Here is a 529-nt window from a genome sequence, read left to right on the forward strand (position 1 = left end):
TGATCTCATGATCATACAACAGTCTTATCTCAGGTACTGATGATATTATACCACATTCTTATCTCAGGTACTAATTATCTCATACCCCAGTCTTATCTCATGTACTGAGGATGTCATATACCACAGTCTTATATCAGGTACTAATTATCTCATACAACAGTCTTATCTCAGGAACTGATGATGTTATACCACAGTCGTATCTCAGGTACTGATGATCTCATACCAGAGTCTTATCTCATGTACTGATAATGTCATATACCACAGTCTTATATCAGGTACTAATTATCTCATACCCCAGTCTTATCTCATGTACTGATGATATTATACAACAGTCTTATCTCATTTCCTGATGATGGCATACAAAAGTCTTATCTCATGTACTGATGATGTCATATACCACAGTCTTATCTCAGGTACTAATTATCTCATACCACAGTCTTATCTCATGTGCTGATGATATTATACCACAGTCTTATCTCATTTCCTGATGATGGCATACCACAGTCTTATCTCATGTACTGATGATATC

The sequence above is a fragment of the Mizuhopecten yessoensis genome, unplaced genomic scaffold, assembly GCF_002113885.1.
Source record: "Mizuhopecten yessoensis strain PY_sf001 unplaced genomic scaffold, ASM211388v2 scaffold2421, whole genome shotgun sequence".
NCBI classification, from domain to species: domain Eukaryota; kingdom Metazoa; phylum Mollusca; class Bivalvia; order Pectinida; family Pectinidae; genus Mizuhopecten; species Mizuhopecten yessoensis.